The following is a 16,917-nucleotide window of genomic DNA, read 5'->3' as shown; positions in this document are numbered from 1 at the left end:
CGGTCCAGCGCCCGGTCAGACCGGCCCCCACGCCGGGCCGCCCGGTCCCTGGCCCGGTCAACCGGCCGCCAACCGGCCGCCAACCGGAGGGAGTGCATCGTACCGGGCAGAAACCGGAAACTTCGCAGTTTTCCGGTTGCCGCCCGGTTGACCGGACCACCGACCGGACCGGCCGGTCCACAGCCCGGTCAACCGGATTCCAGACCGGACCAGTCCGAGTCTGTCTCGACCAGATCTATTCTGGGTCGGTTATTCTTGTATCTTTTCGACCAGAACTCGTCCCGGACACCTATATAAGTGCCCAGGACGCCCCCCTAGCTGCTTTAGACCACGTTTAAGATAAACCCTAGTTCTTAGTTGTTTGCTCTAGCAAAACTATTGAATCCCTACACCATATTGCTTGATATTGTGTAGATCCTGAAAAAGTCTTGTGTGATCTCGCTGTTCCATTGGGAATTAGACGATTGCAACTTACCGCTTCGTGGTCGGCGGCTACGTGCGCAAGTGTGTGGAGTTGCGAATATCTTGCGGGGTTGAGAGTCTGTTGCCAATGCAACGGGGACCAATCGAGAGATCTCGTTGCGTCATACAAGTTATCATCCACTTCATCGTCGTGTTTCTCCGCTGCCATCACCCCGTGATCATCATCACCACCGTTGCTTACTCGAGAAGATCGGGCCACCCCATATCATCTTGGTATCGGATTTCCAGTTTTCCTCGGTAAGCCATCCACAATCCACCCCATAGTTGAGTTGTGAGTGTTTTCCTATCCAGAAAAAGCCATAAAAAAAATTAGGGTTAGGGTTTGCCATAGCCTTAGATTGCACTAATTTCGAGTTTTAGTTGCTTTTCGTAGTTATTTTTGCATATCTTTTTCTCTATCATCTAGTTCATCGTAGTGAGTCAGTTTATAGCGTACAGTGTGCTTGTTCCCAACCATAGACACATCCTTTCGATATAAAGTGACTAGGAACTTCCCCAGAAGAGACTAGTTTTACCGCTCGACAGGCTGCTCGTTAGGTTATCGGTGCTTTGCATATTTCTGTTTGCCGTGTTATCAAGGAGTTGAGTCAAAAAAAAAGAGAAAATTGAAAAGAAGCAAAAAGAGCTACATAGTTGCGTGTCTTACAAAAGAAAATCCAAAAAGAAACGTGACGTGCTAGCTGAATCAAGTGAAGGCCTTCAGTTTACTTTACTGCACCCGTAGTTGAGCAATCTTGTGCATGTCTCGTTGAGCTTTGCTAGCATCTCTCTTGTGCATTGCAACCTTTCCCACATATAGTTGCATTGCCCCATTATATCGCCTTGTGTGAGTATCATTGGTTGTCTACGGTCAGCGCTAGAGCTTGTTATTGGTGCAAATAGGTAGCCTACCTACAGCCCCACATATACCCTGCTTTGTCGTGTGATTTGTTCTTATACCCTTGATATTCGCTTCGCTACATCCGTGCACTAGTTGTTACTACAAGTGGTAAGCAACACTAATTTACTTTGGAACGGTAAGATTTCCTTTTCTTATCGGCTTTGAGTGAGTTGTGAGAGTACCACCATATATTTTTGATTTAGTGCACTAATCTACTAACGATGTCCGCTAGTGATCATAAAATTGTTAACCAGGAAAACAAGAGTGCTGCGAGATATCATCACATGGAGGGAGTATGAGGCTCTTTGTAATGAGATGCGACGTGAATTCCGCGCTCGGGACGAGGTGCTTAATGGGAAGATTGATGAGATTTCCCAAAAGCTGGATGCTACTCATGTGACCGTCACTACCATGCAAGATCAAATGACGGATGTACAACGTAATCTTGCTGATTTGCGCTTAGCTGTTGAGAATTTGAACGCGCAACAACAACAAGAAGATGACGAAGATCCTGAGCTTCAAGATGACGCACACAATGCTCATGATGCGCCACGTGGTAATCGTCCTCGCGGTTGGGTTCCACTTGGCCGCAATGGTCGTGGACAAGATGAGGAAGATGGCTTGGGTAAGCCCAAGTTTTCTATACCCAAGTTTGAAGGAGGAGCTGATGTTGAAGAATACCTCACTTGGGAGCTCAAGATTGAGAAGTTGTGGAGCTTACATCCCCATTATACTGAAGACCGGAAGATCAAGCTTGCTTCTTCCGAGTTTGATGGCTACGCTTTGCGTTGGTGGGATGCTTTTGTTCGTAATTGCGAAGAAGATGGTGACCAGCCTATACGCACATGGCGTGCCATGAAGGAGGCAATGACTTCTCGCTTTGTGCCTACAAATTACTTGCGGAATATATATGATAAGCTGACTCTATTGAGACAAGGTGTGAAGACTGTGGATGAATACTACATGGAGATGGAGATGCTTATGCAGCGTGGCCGTGTCCGTGAGTCTCTTGAGATGACAATGCAGCGTTTCCTCAACGGTTTGAAGTATGATATCAAAGGCATTGTTCGTCACTACAGCTACACCAATATGAATCAATTGTTACATCATGCAAGAGAAGCTGAATCACAGTTGGCTGACGAAGCAAAGGTCAAAGGTCGAGCTACAGGAGGTGGGCGCTTCACACCCCGCACGGTACCATCTTCGGCGCCGGCGCCTTCGACGCGCTCTGCACCTTACTCTACTCCTCCTAGTAAACCGGTCTCCAATGTGTCTAACACAAAGAAGTCCGAATCTGCTACAAGTACGAGTGGTTCTAATGTGTCTACTGCGCGTAACCATGATATGGTTTGTCATACATGTGGTGGCAAGGGTCACTTCAAGAGAGATTGTCCTAACCGCAAAGTCATGGTTATCAATGAGGACAATGAATATGAGACTGGAGATGATGTTGATCCTAATGCTCCAGAAGATGATGATTATGACACTGATGGTGAAGATGCATATCCGTCTGAGGCTCGCACCATTGTTGTGTCGCAGCGTGCTCTTAATGTGTTGCCTAGTGCATCTACTCGGCGCTGCAATTTGTTCCAAACCAAAGCTTTAGTTGGTCCTGACAAGGCTTGCAAGGTCATTATTGATGGTGGGAGTTGCCGCAATTTAGCAAGCAAGGAGTTATGTACCAAGCTGAAGTTGAAGTATCTACCGCACCCGCATCCATACTATATTCAGTGGTTGAGCGACAATGGTGAGATAAAGGTAAACCACATGGTGCGTGTTGAGTTTGCTATTGGACCGTATAAGGATTGCATTGATTTTGATGTTGTTCCTATGACGGTGTGTCACCTACTATTGGGACGGCCTTGGCTCTATGACCGTTACGTGCAACACAATGGCCGTGCTAATACATATCACTTGGAGTTCAAGGGCAAGAAAATTAATTTACATCCTATGACACCACAGCAAATTGTCAATGAGTCTCGTCAGAAAGTTGAAGTCAACTTGGAGGATGCTTCATTAGATAGGCGAGAGAATTGTACTGTTGTGAGTGATATAACGAAACGTGAGAGAGTGAATTCCTTAGTCTCATTAGCTACCAAAGAAGACATGAGAGAATTTAGTGAGGATCCTACAGCCATGCCTCTTGTGCTCTTGTACAGGGGTACGGTTTTGGTTTCTAACGACTTGACCCCTCTTCCTATTGGTGTTTCTAATGTTTTGCAGGAATTTGGCGACGTGTTTCCGGACGAGGTACCCGCAGGACTTCGACCATTGCGAGGTATTGAGCATCAAATCGACTTGATTCCCGGAGCTTCTCTACCCAATCGGGCGCCATATAGAACGAACCCCGAAGAGACGAAGGAGATACAGAAGCAAGTACAAGCGCTACTCGACAAAGGTTATATCCGCATAAGCCTTAGTCCTTGTGCTGTTCCTGTTATTCTTGTTCCTAAGAAAGATGGTACATGGCGTATGTGCGTAGATTGTCGAGCGATAAACAACATTACTATTCGATATCGTCACCCTATTCCCCGTTTAGAGGATATGTTAGATGAATTGAGTGGTGCTGCTGTTTTCACTAAAATTGGTTTGCGTAGTGGTTATCATCAAATTAGGATGAAAGAAGGGGATGAGTGGAAAACCGCCTTTAAAACAAAATTTGGTTTATATGAGTGGTTAGTAATGCCTTTTGGTTTGACTAATGCACCTAGCACTTTCATGAGACCGATGAACCATGTTTTGCGTGATTTTATTGGCAAGTTTGTGGTTGTGTATTTTGATGACATATTAATCTACAGCCGCAATGAATCTGATCATATTATACATATTCGACATGTTTTGCAAGTGTTGCGTGATAGTAAACTCTATGGTAATTTTGAGAAGTGCACATTTTGCAAAGATAAGGTCATATTTATGGGTTATGTTGTCTCTAAGCATGGAGTAGAAGTAGATGTGTCTAAAATTGAAGCTATTCAAAATTGGCCTACTCCCATGAATGTGAGTCAAGTACGAAGTTTTCATGGTCTAGCTGGGTTTTATCGCCGTTTTGTGCCCAATTTTTCTACTATTGCTACACCTTTGAATGAATTGACTAAAAAGGGTGTTGCATTTGAGTGGGGCGTTGCCCAAGATCATGCTTTTGATGAACTGAAACGATTGTTAACTTCTGCACCGTTGCTTGCACTTCCTGATTTCAATAAGCAATTTGAGATTGAATGTGATGCTAGTGGTATTGGAATTGGTGGTGTGTTGATGCAAGAGGGTCGCCCAATTGCATATTTTTCGAGAAACTTTCACGGTGCTAAGTTGAACTATCCAATATATGATAAAGAATTGTATGCTTTAATTAGAGTTCTTGAGGTTTGGCAACATTATTTGTGGCCAAAAGAATTTATCATACATTCCGATCATGAAGCTTTGAAATATCCGAAAGCCCAATCTACTTTGCATAAGCGTCTAGCTAAGTGGGTTGAGTTCATTGAGTCTTTTCCATATATTATTAAGCATAAGAAGGGAAAAGATAATATTGTTGCTTGATGCTCTATCTAGGAAGAATATGCTATTAACTCAACTTGATGTTAAAATTCCTGGTTTAGAGATACTATGTGATTTGTATGCTACCGATCATGATTTTGCTGAACCATATCGCTTATGTGCTCTTGGTAAAGCATGGGAAAAATATCACATACATGATGGGTTCTTGTTTAGAGCTAACAAACTATGTGTTCCAGAATCGTCTGTGCGTTTGCTCTTATTGCGGGGATCACATGCTTGGAGGTTTGATGGGTCACTTTGGGCGTGAGAAGACGCTACTCATGCTCGCTGATCATTTTTATTGGCCAAAGATGAGGCGGGACGTGGATAGATATGTGAGGAGATGCATTACTTGCAACAAATCCAAGTCCAAGCTGAAGCCTCACGGTTTGTATACTCCGTTACCGGCACCTACTACACCTTGGGAAGATATTAGTATGGATTTTGTGTTGGGTTTGCCGCGTACTAAAAGAGGCCATGATTCTATATTTGTGGTAGTGGACAGATTTTCTAAAATGTCACACTTTATTGCCTGCCACAAGAGCGACGATGCGTCGCATATTGCTAACCTGTTTTTCAGGGAGATTGTACGTCTACATGGAGTCCCGAAGACTATTGTTTATGATCGTGACGTGAAGTTTATGAGTTATTTCTGGAAGACGCTTTGGAGAAAGCTAGGGACGAAGCTGCTGTTCAGCACTACTTGTCATCCCCAAACTGATGGTCAAACTGAAGTGGTGAATAGAACATTGTCACAATTGTTGAGATCCATGATCAAGAAGAACCTGAAGGAGTGGGAAGAGTGTTTTCCGCATGTGGAGTTCGCTTACAACAGGGTGGTACATTCTACCACGGAGCTGTGTCCTTTTGAGGTGGTGTATGGTTTTAAACCCATTACTCCACTTGACTTGTTGCCTTTGCCCATACCTGAGAGAGTTAATATGGAGGCATCCAAGAGGGCAGATTTTGTGCGTAAGATCCATGTGAAGACTAAAGAGTTGATCGAGAAGAAAGGCAAGAGCAATGCTGCAAGGATGAACAAGAAGCGCAAAGAGATGTTGTTCAAGCACTAGTGATTTGGTGCAGGTACATTTTCGCAAGGATAGGTTCCCGAAGTTGAGGAAGTCTAAGTTGAAGCCTCGTGGTGCTTGGTCCTTACAAAGTGCTTGCCAAGATCAATGATAATGCATACTTGATAGATCTTCCGGAGGATGAGTTTGGTGTCGATAATTCTTTCAATGTTGCTGATCCGACACCATATGACGGAGAAGACCTTGGAGCGTCGGGGTCGACGCCTTTTGAAGGGGGGAGATGATGAGGACATCCCTACCTCACTACTACCTCCGTCATTACCAAGCGAAGATGAACCTCGCTGTGAAGCTCAAGTCCAATGAAGTCAGGATTGGACCAATTACAAGAGCTCGTGCGAAGCTACTTAAACAACAGGTGAACTTGTTCCTAAACGATACCTTGATTGATGAGAACTTTATACTACCTAAATCCTATTACTTATGTATCATCAGGTATGAAGAGGAGACAAGCATCGCACGAGGAGGAGAGGAGCAGCTGGACGTGAAGATGGACGTGAAGGCTGGACAAGGAGCTGGACATGAAGATATCTCATGGACGCGCGAGGGAGGAGCGGGAGGAATGCGCGAGAGGAGAAGAACAAGTCCAGGCCGGTCCAGCGCCCGGTCAGACCGGCCCCCACGCCGGGCCGCCCGGTCCCTGGCCCGGTCAACCGGCCGCCAACCGGCCGCCAACCGGAGGGAGTGCATCGTACGGCGCAGAACCGGAAACTCCGCAGTTTTCCGGTTGCCGCCCGGTTGACCGGACCACCGACCGGACCGGCCGGTCCACGGCCCGGTCAACCGGATTCCGGACAGGACCGGTCCGAGTACTGTCTCGACCAGATCTATTCCGGGTCGGTTATTCTTGTATCTTTTCGACCGAACTCGTCCCGGACACCTATATAAGTGCCCGGGACGCCCCCTAGCTGCTTTAGACCACGTTTAAGATAAACCCTAGTTCTTAGTTGTTTGCTCTAGCAAAACTATTGAATCCCTACACCATATTGCTTGATATTGTGTAGATCCTGAAAAAGTCTTGTGTGATCTGCTGTTCCATTGGGAATTAGACGATTGCAACTTACCGCTTCTTGGTCGGCGACTACGTGCGCAAGTGTGTGGAGTTGCGAATATCTTGCAGGGTTGAGAGCTCTTGCATTGGCGACAGGGACCAATCGAGAGATCTCGTTGCGTCATACAAGTTATCATCCACTTCATCGTCGTGTTTCTCCGCTGCCATCACCCCGTGATCATCATCACCACCGTTGCTTACTGAGAAGATCGGGCCACCCCATATCATGAACTTTTACAGTTGTGGGGCAGACCTGGTGTCCGTGTGTGGGATGAGCACAAAGAAGAGGAATTTGACCTACGAGCGTTCCTTTTCGTAACCATCAACGATTGGCCTGCTCTTAGTAACCTTTCGAGACTGTCAAATAAGGGATACAATGCATGCACGCACTGCTTACATGAGACTGAAAGTGTACATTTTCCAAATTGTAAGAAGAACGTGTACCTTGGGCATCGTCGATTTCTTCCGAAAATTCATCCGAGTAAGAAAGAAAGGCAAGCATTACAACGACAAGGCAGATCACCGGCCGAAGCTCGCGGAACGCACTCGGTGCTGAGGTATTTGATATGGTCAAGGATTTGAAAGTCATCTTTGGAAAGGGTCCTGGCGGACAATCAGTTCCGAAGGGAGCTGACGGGCACGCGGCCATGTGGAAGAAGAAATCTATATTCTGGGAGCTAGAATATTGGAAAGTCCTAGATGTCCGCTCTGCAATCGACGTGATGCATGTTACGAAGAATATTTGCGTGAAACTCCTAAGCTTCTTGGGCGTGTATGGGAAGACAAATGATACAAAGGAAGCACGGCAGGACCAGCAATGTTTGAAAGACCCTGATGACCGGCATCCGGAATGGTTTCAAGGTCATGCCAGCTACGCTCTGACCAAAGAAGAGAAGGTCATCTTTTTTGAATGCCTAAGCAGTACGAAGGTCCCGTCTGGATTCTCGTCCAATATAAAGGGAATAATAAACATGGCGGAGAAAAAGTTCCAAAACCTGAAGTCTCACGACTGCCACGTGATTATGACGCAATTGCTTCCGATTGCTTTGAGGGGGCTCCTGCCGGAAAATGTTCGAGTAGCCATTGTGAAGCTATGTGCATTCCTCAATGCAATCTCTCGAAAGGTAATCAATCCAGAAGTTCTACCACGGTTACGGAACGATGTGGTCCAATGTCTTGTCGGTTTCGAGTTGGTGTTCCCGCCATCCTTCTTCAATATTAAGACGCACCTCCTGGTTCACCTAGTCGAAGAGATTTCCATTCTCGGTCCTGTATTTCTACACAATATGTTCCCCTTCGAGAGGTTCATGGGAGTATTAAAGAAATATATTCGTAACCGTGCTAGGCCAGAAGGAAGCATCGCCAAGGGCTATGGAAATGAGGAGGTAATTGAGTTTTGTGTTGACTTTGTTCCTGACCTTAAGCCGATTGGTCTTCCTCGATCGCGGCACGAGGGGAGACTAAGTGGAAAAGGCACGATCGGAAGGAAATCAACGATATGTATGGACGGCCATTCTATGACCGAAGCACACCACACGGTTCGACCAATTCCAGCTTGGTGGCTCCGTACTTTGAGAAACACAAGAATATTTTACGCTCGGACAACCCGGGAAGCCTCGAATCCTGGATTAGGAAGGCCCACATGGAGACTTTCGACAGTTGGTTGAGAAAATATTTAATGAATGACGATGATGTTGTAGATCAGTCTGTACATGTTGGCCAAGACACCATCTTCGACTATAACGACTTTCCAAGGGTACGAGATAAATGGGAATACATTTTACACGATCACCCAAGATAAAAAGAGCACCAACCAAAACAGTGGTGTCCGCTTTGATGCAGCAACCGAGAATGGGCAAATGGTCACATATTATTATTACATAGAGGAGATATGGGAACTTGACTATGGACCCTTGATGTCTACGGGAGCTTCTATTCTTGTAGACAGTGTTGGGCCTCCAAGAGCAGAGGTTTGTAGAACAGCAGCAAGTTTCCCTTAAGTGGATCACCCAAGGTTTATCGAACTCAGGGAGGAAGAGGTCAAAGATACCCCTCTCATGCAACCCCGCAACCACAAAGCAAGAAGTCTCTTGTGTCCCCAACACACCTAATAGGTGCACTAGTTCGGCGAAGAGATAGTGAAATACGGGTGGTAGGAATAAGTAGTAGCAACGGCACCAGAAAAGTGCTTTGCCCAGGACAGTAAGCAAGCAGTAGTAACGCAGCAGTAGTAACGCAGCGAGTAGTAACGCAGTAGAAACAATAAACAAGCAAGCGATAGCGATATTTAGGAACAAGGCCTAGGGATTAGACTTTCACTAGTGGACACTCTCAACATTGATCACATAACAGAATAGATAAATGCATACTCTACACTCTCTTGTTGGATGATGAACACATTGCGTAGGATTACACGAACCCTCAATGCCGGAGTTAACAAGCTCCACAATTAAATGTTCATATTTAAATAACCTTAGAGTGCAAGAACGATCAATACGACTAAACCAAATACTAACACAGCATGCACACTGTCACCTTCACACTATGTAGGAGGAATAGATCACATCAATACTATCATAGCAATAGTTAACTTCACAATCTACAAGAGATCATGATCATAGCATACGCCAAGTACTAACACGGATGCACACACTCGTCACCATTACACCGTGCAGGAGGAATAGAACTACTTTAATAACATCACTAGAGTAGCACATAGATAAATTGTGATACAAAACACATTGCAATCATAAAGAGATATAAATAGGCACTTCACTACGCCATTCATAACAGTGAGTAAGTATTCTGTGAAATATAGCCTAAGAGACCCACACGGGGCACACACTGTCACCTTTACACACGTGGGACAAGGAGTCTCCGGAGATCACATAAGTAAAACTCACTTGACTAGCATAGTGACATCTAGATTACAAGCATCATCATATGAATCTCAATCATGTAAGGCAGCTCATGAGATTATTGTATTGAAGTACATAGGAGAGAGATGAACCACATAGCTACCGGTACAGCCCCGAGCCTCGATGGAGAACTACTCCCTCCTCATGGGAGCAAGCAGCGGTGATGAAGATGGCGGTGGAGATGGCAGCGGTGTCGATGGAGAAGCCTTCCGGGGCACTTCCCCGCTCCGGCGAGGTGCCGGAACAGAGACTCCTGTCCCCCGGATCTTGGCTTCGCGATGGCGGCGGCTCCGGAAGGTTTTCCGTATCGTGGTTCTTCGCATCGGGGTTTTCGCGACGGAGGCTTTAAATAGGCGGAAGGGCAGCCTCGGAGGGGGCTCGGGGGGCCCACACCATAGGGCGGCGCGGCCCCCCCTGGCCGCGCCAGGGTGTGGTGTGGGGCCCCCAGGGCTTCTCTCTGGCGGCTCTCGGGTGTTCTGGATGGTTCCGGGAAAAATAGGAACCTGGGTCTTGATTTCGTCCGATTCCGAGAATATTTCTTTACTAGGATTTCTGGAACCAAAAACAGCAGAAAACAGGAACTGGCCCTTCGGCATCTTGTTAATAGGTTAGTTCCAGAAAATGCACGAATATGACATAAAGTGTGCATAAAACATGTAGATATCATCAATAATGTGGCATGGAACATAAGAAATTATCGATACGTCGGAGACGTATCAGCATCCCCAAGCTTAGTTCTGCTCGTCCCGAGCAGGTAAAACGATAACAAAGATAATTTCTGAAGTGACATGCCATCATAACCTTGATCATACTATTTGTAAACATATGTAATGGATGCAGCGATCAAAACAATGGTAATGACATGAGTAAACAAGTGAATCATAAAGCAAAGACTTTTCATGAATAGTACTTAAAGACAAGCATCAATAAGTCTTGCATAAGAGTTAACTCATAAAGCAATAAATTCATAGTAAATGTATTGAAGCAACACAAAGGAAGATTAAGTTTCAGCGGTTGCTTTCAACTTATAACATGTGTATCTCATGGATATTGTCAACATAGAGTAATATAACAAATGCAATATGCAAGTATGTAGGAATCAACGCACAGTTCACACAAGTGTTTGCTTCTTGAGGTGGAGAGAGATAGGTGAACTGACTCAACATAAAAGTAAAAGAATGGTCCTTCAAAGAGGAAAGCATCGATTGCTATATTTGTGCTAGAGCTTTTATTTTGAAAACATGAAACAATTTTGTCAACGGTAGTAATAAAGCATATGAGTTATGTAAATTATATCTTACAAGTTGCAAGCCTCATGCATAGTATACTAATAGTGCCCGCACCGGCCTTGTCCTAATTAGCTTGGACTACCGGATCATCGCAATACACATGTTTTAACCAAGTGTCACAATGGGGTACCTCCATGCCGCCTGTACAAAGGTCTAAGGAGAAAGCTCGCATTTTGGATTTCTCGCTTTTGATTATTCTCAACTTAGACATCCATACCGGGACAACATGGACAACAGATAATGGACTCCTCTTTAATGCATAAGCATGTGGCAACAATTATTATTCTCATATGAGATTGAGGATATATGTCCAAAACTGAAACTTCCACCATGGATCATGGCTTTAGTTAGCGGCCCAATGTTCTTCTCTAACAATATGCATGCTCCAACCATTAAGGTGGTAGATCTCTCTTACTTCGGACAAGACGGACATGCATAGCAACTCACATGATATTCAACAAAGAATAGTTGATGGCGTCCCCGAAGCATGGTTATCGCACAACAAGCAACTTAATAAGAGATAAAGTGCATAAGTACATATTCAATACCACAATAGTTTTTAAGCTATTTGTCCCATGAGCTATATATTGCAAAGGTGAATGATGGAATTTTAAAGGTAGCACTCAAGCAATTTACTTTGGAATGGCGGATAAATACCATGTAGTAGGTAGATATGGTGGACACAAATGGCATAGTGGTTGGCTCAAGGATTTGGGATGCATGAGAAGTAATCCCTCTCGATACAAGGTTTAGGCTAGCAAGGTTATTTGAAACAAACACAAGGATGAACGGTGCAGCAAAACTCACATAAAAGACATATTGTAAACATTATAAGACTCTACACCGTCTTCCTTGTTGTTCAAACTCAATACTAGAAATTATCTAGACCTTAGAGAGACCAATTATGCAAACCAAATTTTAGCAAGCTCTATGTATTTCTTCATTAATGGGTGCAAAGCACATGATGCAAGAGCTTAAACATGAGCACAACAATTGCCAAGTATCAAATTATTCAAGACATTTTAGCAATTTACTACATGTATCATTTTCCAATTCCAACCATATAACAAATTAACGAAGAAGAAACTTCGCCATGAAAATTAAAAGCTAAGAACACATGTGTTCATACGAACCAGCGGAGCGTGTCTCTCTCCCACACAAGCATTTATTCAAACAAAAAGAAAAACAAGAACAAACAGACGCTCCAAGTAAAGTACATAAGATGTGGCCGAATAAAAATATAGTTTCAAGAGAAGGAACCTGATAAGTTGTCGATGAAGAAGGGGATGCCTTGGGCATCCCCAAGCTTAGACGCTTGAGTCTTCTTAAAATATGCAGGGGTGAACCACCGGGGCATCCCCAAGCTTAGACTTTTCACTCTTCTTGATCATAGTATATCATCCTCCTCTCTTGACCCTTGAAAACTTCCTCCACACCAAACTCGAAACAACTCATTAGAGGGTTAGTGCACAATAAAAATTAACATGTTCAGAGGTGACACAATCATTCTTAACACTTCTGGACATTGCATAAAGCTACTGGACATTAATGGATCAAAGAAATTCATCCAACATAGCAAAAGAGGCAATGCGAAATAAAAGGCAGAATCTGTCAAAACAGAACAGTCCGTAAACATGGATTTTATTAGGGCACCAGACTTGCTCAAATGAGAATGCCCAAATTGAATGAAAGTTGCGTACATATCTGAGGATCACTCACGTAAATTGGCTTAATTTTCTGGGTTACCTACAGAGAATTAGACCCAGATTCGTGACAGCAAAGAAATCTGTTTCTGCGCAGTAATCCAAATCTAGTATTCACTTTACTATCAAAGACTTTACTTGGCACAACAAAACACAAAACTAAGATAAATAGAGGTTGCTACAGTAGTAACAACTTCCAAGACACAAATATAAAATAGAGGTACTGTAGCAAAATAAACACATGGGTTATCTCCCAAGAAGTTCTTTCTTTATAGCCATTAAGATGGGCTCAGCAGTTTTAATGATGCGCTCGCAAGAAATAGTATTTGAAGCAAAAGAGAGCATCAAGAGGAAAATTCAAAACACATTTAAGTCTAACATGCTTCCTATGCATAGGAATCTTGTAAATAAACAAATTCATGAAGAGCAAAGTAACAAGCATAGGAAGATAAAACAAGTATAACTTCAAAAATTTCAGCACATAGAGAGGTGTTTTAGTAACATGAAAATTTCTACAACCATATTTTCCTCTCTCATAATAACTTTCAGTAGCAACATGAGCAAACTCAACAATATAACTATCACATAAAGCATTCTTATCATGAGTCTCATGCATAAAATTATTACTCTCCACATAGGCATAATTAATTTTATTAGTTGTAGTGGGAGCAAATTCAACAAAGTAGCTATCATTATTATTCTCATCGATTGTAGGAGGCATAGTATAATCACAACAAAATTTACTCTCCATAGTAGGTGGCACCAAAAGACCACTATCATTATAATCATCATAAATAGGAGGCAAAGTATCATCAAAGAAAATTTTCTCCTCAATGCTTGGGGGACTAAAAATATCATGCTCATCAAAACCAGCTTCCCCAAGCTTAGAATTTTCCATATCATTACCAACAATGGTATTCAAAGTATTCATGCTAATACGTTCCATGGGTTTTTTAATTTTCGGATCAAACCATCCATGTCTTAAATCAGGAAATAGAATAAGAAGCTCATTGTTGTCCATTATGCCAAACTAGTGTAAACAAGAAACAAAAAGATGCAATTGCAGGATCTAAAGGAAATAGCTTTGAGCACAAACACAACGGCGCAGAAAAGTATCGTACACGGAACCGGAGTATGAGTGCCTTTTTACCTTTCCTCCCCGACAACGGCGCCGTAAAAGTGCTTGATGTCTACGGGAGCTTCTATTCTTGTAGACGAGTGTTGGGCCTCCAAGAGCGAGAGGTTTGTAGAACAGCAGAGAAGTTTCCCTTAAGTGGATCACCCAAGGTTTATCGAGCTCGGGGAGGAAGAGGTCAAAGATATCCCTCTCATGCAACCCTGCAACCACAAAGCAAGAAGTCTCTTGTGTCCCCAACACACCTAATAGGTGCACTAGTTCGGCGAAGAGATAGTGAAATACAGGTGGTATGAATAAGTAGTAGCAACGGCACCAGAAAAGTGCTTTTCCCAAGACAAGTAAACAAGCAGTGAGTAACGCAGCAGTAGTAACGCAGCAGTAGTAACGCAGATAAAACAAGTAAACAAGCAGCGATAGCGATATTTAGGAACAAGGCCTAGGGATTAGACTTTCACTAGTGGACACTCTCAACATTGATCACATAACGAGAATAGATAAATGCATACTCTACACTCTCTTGTTGGATGATGAACACATTGCGTAGGATTACACGAACCCTCAATGCCGGAGTTAACAAGCTCCACAATTAAATGTTCATATTTAAATAACCTTAGAGTGCAAGAAAGATCAATACGACTAAACCAAGTACTAACACAGCATGCACACTGTCACCTTCACACTATGTAGGAGGAATAGATCACATCAATACTATCATAGCAATAGTTAACTTCACAATCTACAAGAGATCATGATCATAGCATACGCCAAGTACTAACACGGATGCACACACTGTCACCATTACACCGTGCAGGAGGAATAGAACTACTTTAATAACATCACTAGAGTAGCACATAGATAAATTGTGATACAAAACACATTGCAATCATAAAGAGATATAAATAAGCACTTCACTACGCCATTCATAACAGTGAGTAAGTATTCCGTGAAATATAGCCTAAGAGACCCACACGGTGCACACACTCTGTCACCTTTACACACGTGGGACAAGGAGTCTCCGGAGATCACATAAGTAAAACTCACTTGACTAGCATAGTGACATCTAGATTACAAGCATCATCATATGAATCTCAATCATGTAAGGCAGCTCATGAGATTATTGTATTGAAGTACATAGGAGAGAGATGAACCACATAGTTACCGGTACAGCCCCGAGCCTCGATGGAGAACTACTCCCTCCTCATGGGAGCAGCAGCGGTGATGAAGATGGCGGTGGAGATGGCAGCGGTGTCGATGGAGAAGCCTTCCGGGGGCACTTCCCCGCTCCGGCAGGTGCCGGAACAGAGACTCCTGTCCCCCGGATCTTGGCTTCGCGATGGCGGCGGCTCCGGAAGGTTTTCCGTATCGTGGTTCTTCGCATCGGGGTTTTCGCGACGGAGGCTTTAAATAGGCGGAAGGGCAGCCTCGGAGGGGGCTCGGGGGGCCCACACCATAGGGCGGCGCGGCCCCCCTCCGGCCGCGCCGGGTGTGGTGTGGGGCCCCCGTGGCTTCTCTCTGGCGGCTCTCGGGTGTTCTCGGATGGTTCCGGGAAAAATAGGAACCCGGGTCTTGATTTCGTCCGATTCCGAGAATATTTCTTTACTAGGATTTCGGAACCACAAACAGCGAAAACAGGAACTGGCCCTTCGGCATCTTGTTAATAGGTTAGTTCCAGAAAATGCACGAATATGACATAAAGTGTGCATAAAACATGTAGATATCATCAATAATGTGGCATGGAACATAAGAAATTATCGATACGTCGGAGACGTATCAACCCTCCTTTAAGATCCCTTTGTTCCGGTGCAAATGGTTCAAGCTAACAGGAGGTGGGGTAAAGGTGGACCAGCAATACGGAATGACAATGGTGGATTTCAACAATCTTGGTTACCTTGACGAACCATTCGTCCTAGCGAAAGATGTCGCTCAGGTTTTCTATGTGAAGGACATGAGTAGCAAACCGAGGAAACGGAAAGATAAGAAAACGATCGAGTACATCATGCGATGATTCAAAGCGCCACATTGTTCTTTCGGGGAAAAGAAACATCGTGGGAGTGGAGGACAAGACAGACATGTCGAAGATTATAATATGTTTGCTGAAATTCCGCCCTTCAAAGTGAACACCGACCCAAGCATTAAGTTAAATGATGAGGATGCTCCATGGATACGGCACAATCGTAAGCAAGCAGGGACACAAGGGAAGAAATGATGTGTAATAATTTATTGTACCAAACTTTATTGAATGGATCATGTGAATTATATTACCCGTGATGTGTTTGGTGTCCATTTTCGAATGATTCGATTGATTCGAGAAACCACACTGATGATACATGAAATTTGGAGTGATTTAGTCATACTCCTACCTAGGCGTATAATATGCATACTCGTAGTCTTCATAGCCGCCGCCGTTGTACTGGTAAACGTCGACTTCTAAGTTGCCGCCGTCGTCGTCGCTGCTGTCGTCGCTGTCGTCGGGCGGCGCTCGTGGCTCGAACTGAGGGTAGCGCAGGCGGGGGATATCGCCGGCCGTGATGTAGTCCATGACGCTCTGCAGAGTCCGGCCGTACCACCATAGGCGACGGCCGACCTCGTGGAAGTTCCCAGGAGGTAGACCGTCCTCCTCATACCTGGCGAGCGCCCTCTCACGCCGATTGATGAAGAAGGCGTCCCAAGTATGCTGGTTATCGGGATGCCAGCGGGGATTCATCCGCTGCTCCGGCGTGAGGTCGAGGTAGTAGTGGTTCGTGATGGCCGCCCGGCGCGCAGCACCACGAGGGACGGGAGGGACCGGCACGCCGCCGGCGCTTAGGCTCCAGCCCGGCGGGGACGCGGTAGC

Source organism: Lolium rigidum, chromosome 7, assembly GCF_022539505.1.
Source record: "Lolium rigidum isolate FL_2022 chromosome 7, APGP_CSIRO_Lrig_0.1, whole genome shotgun sequence".
Classification (NCBI taxonomy): domain Eukaryota; kingdom Viridiplantae; phylum Streptophyta; class Magnoliopsida; order Poales; family Poaceae; genus Lolium; species Lolium rigidum.
The sequence above is the reverse complement of the archived record's forward strand: the minus strand, read 5'-3'. Positions refer to the sequence as shown.